The 6,240-nt window shown below is 46.1% G+C and overlaps 5 non-coding genes across 5 annotated transcripts; all 5 read left to right on the forward strand.

Moving 5' to 3' along the window:
* Positions 1 to 7: 7 nt before the first annotated feature.
* On the forward strand, positions 8 to 79 carry trnam-cau (transfer RNA methionine (anticodon CAU)). The gene has a single exon. It is a non-coding gene; the product is annotated as a tRNA-Met (tRNA).
* A 325-nt stretch (positions 80 to 404) lies between these two features.
* trnak-cuu (transfer RNA lysine (anticodon CUU)) lies at positions 405 to 477 on the forward strand. Its single transcript has one exon. It is a non-coding gene; the product is annotated as a tRNA-Lys (tRNA).
* Positions 478 to 489: 12 nt separating this feature from the next.
* Positions 490 to 561, forward strand: trnam-cau (transfer RNA methionine (anticodon CAU)). The gene has a single exon. It is a non-coding gene; the product is annotated as a tRNA-Met (tRNA).
* Positions 562 to 887: 326 nt separating this feature from the next.
* Positions 888 to 960, forward strand: trnak-cuu (transfer RNA lysine (anticodon CUU)). Its single transcript has one exon. It is a non-coding gene; the product is annotated as a tRNA-Lys (tRNA).
* A 410-nt stretch (positions 961 to 1,370) lies between these two features.
* trnak-cuu (transfer RNA lysine (anticodon CUU)) lies at positions 1,371 to 1,443 on the forward strand. The gene has a single exon. It is a non-coding gene; the product is annotated as a tRNA-Lys (tRNA).
* Positions 1,444 to 6,240: the final 4,797 nt, after the last annotated feature.

Raw genomic sequence — 6,240 nt, forward strand, 5'->3', positions numbered from 1 at the left:
GTTTATCAGCAGAGTGGCGCAGCGGAAGCGTGCTGGGCCCATAACCCAGAGGTCGATGGATCGAAACCATCCTCTGCTAATGTTTTGGGGCAGCCCGATGGCATAGTGGTGAGCGCTGCCACTTGAAAACAAGGTTTGGGGTTCGATTCCCAACTGTCCTGGTTTGTTTGAATTTTCTCCACCTCCAAAAACATGCAATTTCGGTGAATTGATCACTTTAAATTGTATATATGTTGAATCCAGCGACACCCTTGTTGAACGACAAGGTGGATAAAGCAGCTGTATATTGAGGTTGTTTCCTCTCCAATCCAAGAAAATGGATGAGTTTATTGGGTCTCCTCATCACGAGAGGAAACAGTAGTCGTGCCTGTCCAGCGGCAGACTGGGGAAAACTTGCCCAGCAGGCCTGGCTAGCTCAGTTGGTAGAGCGTGAGACTCTTAATCTCAGGGTCGTGGGTTCGAGCCCCGCGTTGGGCGCATGAGTTTATCAGCAGAGTGGCGCAGCGGAAGCGTGCTGGGCCCATAACCCAGAGGTCGATGGATCGAAACCATCCTCTGCTAACGTTTTGGGGCAGCCCGATGGCATAGTGGTGAGCGCTGCCACTTGAGAACAAGGTTTGGGGTTTGATTCCCAACTGTCCTGGGTCTGTTTGAATTTTCCCCACCTCCAAAAACATGCACTATAGATGAATTGATCACTTTAAATTGTATATATGTTGGATCCAGCGACACCCTTGTTGAACGACAAGGTGGATAAAGCAGTTGTATATTGAGGTTGTTTCCTCTCCAATCCAAGAAAATGGATGAGTTTATTGGGTCTCCTCATCACGAGAGGAAACAGTAGTCGTGCCTGTCCAGCGGCAGACTGAGGAAAACTCGCCCAGCAGGCCTGGCTAGCTCAGTTGGTAGAGCATGAGACTCTTAATCTCAGGGTCACGGGTTCAAGCCCCACGTTGGGCGCATGAGTTTATCAGCAGAGTGGCGCAGCGGGAGCGTGCTGGGCCCATAACCCAGAGGTCGATGGATCGAAACCATCCTCTGCTAATGTTTTGGGGCAGCCCGATGGCATAGTGGTGAGCGCTGCCACTTGAAAACAAGGTTTGGGGTTCGATTCCCAACTGTCCTGGGTTTGTTTGAATTTTCTCCACCTCCAAAAACATGCAATTTCGGTGAATTGATCACTTTAAATTGTATATATGTTGAATCCAGCGACACCCTTGTTGAACGACAAGGTGGATAAAGCAGCTGTAGATTGAGGTTGTTTCCTCTCCAACCCAAGAAAATGGATGAGTTTATTGGGTCTCCTCATCACGAGAGGAAACAGTAGTCGTGCCTGTCCAGCGGCAGACTGAGGAAAACTCGCCCAGCAGGCCTGGCTAGCTCGGTTGGTAGAGCATGAGACTCTTAATCTCAGGGTCGCGGGTTCAAGCCCCACGTTGGGCGCATGAGTTTATCAGCAGAGTGGCGCAGCGGGAGCGTGCTGGGCCCATAACCCAGAGGTCGATGGATCGAAACCATCCTCTGCTAATGTTTTGGGGCAGCCCGATGGCATAGTGGTGAGCGCTGCCACTTGAAAACAAGGTTTGGGGTTCGATTCCCAACTGTCCTGGGTCTGTTTGAATTTTCCCCACCTCCAAAAACATGCACTGTAGATGAATTGATCACTTTAAATTGTATATACCGTATTTTCCGGATTATAAGTCGCGGTTTTTGTCATAGTTTGGTCGGGGGTGCGACTTATAAATCGGAGCGACTTATATATGTTTTTTTTTACAAAATCTGTGAGCGCAGAGACAGTAGCCTACACATTTCTATAACAGGTGTTACAGGGAACTCTGTGAGCCGTCAGAATCTGTCGCGGTTTCTGGAGGTTCATAGTTATCTGTCACACCTGTTATCTAAAAACACCAATTAGAAGGGCTGATTGAAAATGGCGCCGAAAAGAAAGTCATATTCCGCGGCTTACAAGCTTCAGATAGTGAAATATGGAGCCGAAAACGGCAATCGAGCAGCAGAAAGAAAGTTTGGAGTGAGCGAAAAACTTGTAAGGGACTGGCGAAAAGCGGAGGTTATGCTTACTGAAATGAAGAAAACAAAGAAAGCTAATCGCGGGCAACAAGCTAGGTGGCCACAGTTGGAGGAACGAGTTCACGCATGGGTGCTTGAACAACGTGCTTCTGGAAGAGGTTTGTCAACGGTGCAGTTGCGTCTCCGCGCCCAAGTGGTTGCCAGGGAAGTGAATATAAACGGCTTTGCGGGAGGACCTTCTTGGTGTTACCGCTTCATGCAGCGCAAACGCCTCTCTATCAGAGCTAGAACGACACTGTCCCAAAAACTGCCAGCGGACTTCCAAGCCAAGGTTGACAGTTTCCGCGCGTTCATTGAAAAGCATGTAAGTGATCACAACGTGACACCGGATCATATTATTAACATGGACGAGGTCCCCCTCACTTTTGACATCCCCATGGGCCGAAGTGTTGCAGAGAAAGGGCAAAAAAGTGTGAATATTGTTACAACTGGTCATGAGAGATCACACTTCACAGTGGTGCTGGCATGTTGTGGAGACGGATCAAAACTGCCACCGATGGTCATTTTCAAACGAAAAACCATGCCAAAAATCCAATCCTCCTCAGTTGAAGTCGCCGTGAACGAGAAAGGGTGGATTGATCAAGAAATGATGAACTTGTGGCTTACAAAGTGTTATAATAAGCGACCAGATGGTTTCTTTAGAGCACGCAAAGCTCTGCTTGTGATGGATAGCATGAGAGCGCACATCACACCACAGTTAAAAAATAAATTAAAATTTTTCAACTCCATACCTGCCATCATCCCTGGAGGCTTAACCAAAATACTCCAGCCACTTGATATCTCCGTGAATAGGAGCTTTAAGTCAGTTTTGCGTAACCTGTGGGAGCAGTGGATGACGGATGGAGAGCACAGCTACACGGCAACCGGGAGAATGCGCCATGCAACTTTCCTGGAAGTCATTGAATGGATCGACAAAGCATGGGCTTCAGTGACAACCGCAACCATCCTGTCGGGATTCAGAAAGGCTGGAATAATTGGAACTGCAACTGACGACGAGTCTGATGTAAGCGACGTAGAAGAGGAAGCGGCATCTTGTCTACCTGCCGAGTTGGGGGAGTTGTTCAAAAGTGACACCGAGGATGAAGATTTCCTTGGATTTCGTGATTCTGAATAAAACCTGATATTTTGGTAAACGTGTTAGCATGTTCTTTGTGCTATATGTTGTTTGGTGTTGGATTTTATCAAATAAATTTTCCCCAAAAATGCGACTTATACTCCAGTGCGACCTATATATGGTTTTTTCTTCTTAATTATGCATTTTTTGGCTGGTGCGACCTACAATCCGGAGCGACGTATAATCCAAAAAATACGGTATGTTGAATCCAGCGACACCCTTGTTGAACGACAAGGTGGATAAAGCAGTTGTATATTGAGGTTGTTTCCTCTCCAATCCAAGAAAATGGATGAGTTTATTGGGTCTCCTCATCACGAGAGGAAACAGTAGTCGTGCCTGTCCAGCGGCAGACTGAGGAAAACTTGTCCGGCAGGCCTGGCTAGCTCAGTTGGTAGAGCATGAGACTTTTAATCTCATGCTCTATAGTGCTTGTAGAGTTTGGGCTGATGACAAAATGTTCAATTCACGCAGCTACAAAAAGAAGCTGCCAAAATCCTGTCTCATACAACAGAGATGCTGATCTGATTTTATTTTTATTTTTTTATTTTTCTGTCCTGCAGAAATCCGATTTATGCAACATTGAGGGGGAAAATAAAGTCTGAACCAAGTCCCTCCCGCCTGGTAATGCAAGGTCAGAGTTCAGTACTTGCTGTAAAACGGCTACATTAAGTTCCCCTTATTAGCTTTTCAAGGACTGTCGACCACAGGCCATGGTCTTCCTCAGCAGATACGGCTTGCTCGTTTTTTTGTTTTTTTGCCTGTCAACATCACAGCAGAATCTTTTTTTTAAAGTACATGAGAGAGATGTTTGTCGAGGTCTGCTCTGCTGTGTTATCCACGACAAGATCCTCGGTGTTGTCCTCTTATTATAGTCAAATGAATGATTGTTGAATGTACGGATGCAACAAGGTGGTGATGTTACCGCTATCATCGGTGTTATAAACAGGTAACATCTGAGCCTTTGTGGATTCACCATTCATCATTGAAATCAGGCGTTTTGCTGGACGTGAAGTCTTCTCCAGCTGTTTGTGCGTTATTGAGGACGCTCTGCTGCGATTGTCCTGACAGCTGTGCTATTCTGATGCTCTGCTGGTTTTTAGTTTTTCATCCATGCTCGTTATTATTGCAATTGAATGTCAGTTTATGGGGTGCTGACATTTGGGCGAGTTAACCAGCTCCTACCTTTAAATCTGCAGCAGCGTTATGTTATTTTGCGCGTGTTGTCAGGCCAGTTTAAACCCAACCTCATCCACGCATCCCAAGACATGTCAAACAATGATAATTCAAACACCTCTAGACTCTCAACTGAGGAGGCCCCGTTCTGTCTGGACATTTTTTCAATCCTTTTACCTGGGAGAGTCTGATGAGACCCTCAGCATCCTTCCTTCCTTTAAACCTTTTGGGGAGAATGAACTTGTTATAGCATTTGGGTTGTTGGGGTTCATTGTGTTGTGAGCAGTTTCAGTAAATAAAGGCCGCTCTTCCTCCGTGAGCTCTAACCAGTGCCTGCTTCTGATGATGATGATGATGATGATGATGATGCTCCAGAAGAGGAGCTGGGTGATCTTTCATCTCCTTTCACTCGACCCTGCAGGTGAGCTTGTTTTGAAGTAAATCTATTGAACAGCCTTATTATTTTTTCTCCATTGCTGCCTTAAACCATAAAGAAGCATCTGTGTTCTATGGGAATTACATAAAACTGGATAAATCCCGTACTATTAGTTATTTGGTTAAAAATCAATGTAAGTAGAACCACGGTCTCCTACAGGCATGGAAAAATCATTCTTTAACAATAGATGTTCAACTGACTCAAATGTGAAGCTGAAAACTAACAAAAAATAAATGTTTATGAAGCTAAAGCAATGAAATCTGATTTTTCTTTTTTTTTTTTTCTTTATTGCCACAAACGCACCAGATCAAGATAACGAAAGTTTGGACACCTAATTTCCTTCATGTTCGTGCTTTTAATTTGTAGATGCTCACGGAAGGCATCAAAACTATGAATGGACAAATGGAATCATGTTGTACACCAAAAAAATGAAATGACACAAAGCATTTAATATTTTAGATTCTTCAAAAACGTCCCCTGGGTTGATTTCAGGTGACTGTAGGCCAGGTCACGTGACGCAGCACTCCATCTCTCTCCTTATTGGTCAAGCAGCCCTTCCACAGCCTGGAGGTGTGCTTTGGGTCGTTCTGTCCTGCTGGGGGAGCCGTGCTGGTTCAGTGTGTGGGTGGCGGCGCGGGGTGGCGCTGCAGCCCCTCGGCTACACCTGGTCAAATAGGAACAGGTGTGTTGGCAGGGAAGGGCCCGCCCTCACGGGATGCCAAGGGCGTTGGCTGGGCCTACGTCATGCTAAATTAAAGGGTAGCTAATTGTTGGTAAGCGTTTTATCTGTTGCAGTGTGTGTTGTGATGTTTTAATTGTATTAAAATGGCAACGCTCAGTTTTAATTGAGTATTTTAACGATTGGAGCGTTTGAGGGTTGGATGCCTGAGGGCGCGGTCAAGCACACCTGTGCTGTGTGTGTGTGTAGGTGTGTGTGTGAGGTGTTCATGATGCACAGTGGCTTCCTGCTGGACTTAAATCTTTGTGTCCTGCTTATTTTAGTCGGTCCATCCTGTCCTGTGGAAAGGAAGTGAAGAATCGTGTGCAGGCAGGCTGGAACGGGTGGAAGAAAGTATCAGGTGTGCTCTGTGATAGGAGAGGATGAAGGGAAAGGACTAGAAGACAGTGTCTCTGAGGAAAAGACAGGAGGCGGAGCTAGAAGTGGCGGAGATGAAGATGCTGAGGTTCTCCTTGGGAGTGACCAGGTTGGATAGGATTAGAAATGAGACAATAAGAGGGACAGTGAAGGTTAGACATTTTGGAGACAAGGTCAGAGAGACCAGACTTTTATGGTTTGGACATGTCCAGAGGAGAGACAGGGACTATATTAGTAGAAGGATGCTGAGGATGGAACTGCCAGGGAACAGGGCTAGAGGACGACCCAGGAGAAGATACATGGACGTAGTGAGGGAGGACATGAGAGTGGCTG

The sequence above is a fragment of the Brachionichthys hirsutus genome, chromosome 6, assembly GCF_040956055.1.
Source record: "Brachionichthys hirsutus isolate HB-005 chromosome 6, CSIRO-AGI_Bhir_v1, whole genome shotgun sequence".
In the NCBI taxonomy this organism is placed as follows: domain Eukaryota; kingdom Metazoa; phylum Chordata; class Actinopteri; order Lophiiformes; family Brachionichthyidae; genus Brachionichthys; species Brachionichthys hirsutus.